Consider the following 534-nt stretch of genomic DNA (forward strand, 5'->3'; position numbering starts at 1 on the left):
CAGGTATATGTGCATGTATATGTGTGTGAGTGTATAAATATACACACATACATATAAATACCAAGCTCAGTCAGTGGCATGCTGTCACCCTTGTCTTCTCCCTTCAGCAAATACAAGCCTGTGGTGTCCTTGACTCAACTCTGATGTTTCAATGACAGTTTTTCCCCAAACACATCAGTCAACTCACACTGCAGCCCACAGCCAACCTGGAGACCTGTATCTGTGCACGGGTTACAACTTATATGTGTATTAATATGCATTATTCATACATAGTCAATCATTCACTGGCCACACTTTAGTTAAAGGGCACCTATGATGAAAAATCTACTATTCAAGCTGTTTGGACAGACATGTGTGTAGGTATAGTTTATAGACCGTCATTTTGGGGTGATATAAACACAGACAGTCCTTTTGTTTTCAGTGTTACAACACAGAAACGGTGAACCAATTGTAGCGGTTTTCAGACTGACCGCAACTTGACGTAGGGGTGCAGTCCACCCGCCCACCAAATTGATTGACAGCTGTTGTATTAAC

The sequence above is a fragment of the Danio rerio genome, chromosome 1 (genome assembly GCF_052040795.2).
Source record: "Danio rerio strain M-AB ecotype USA chromosome 1, GRCz13ab, whole genome shotgun sequence".
Taxonomy (NCBI): Eukaryota; Metazoa; Chordata; class Actinopteri; order Cypriniformes; family Danionidae; genus Danio; species Danio rerio.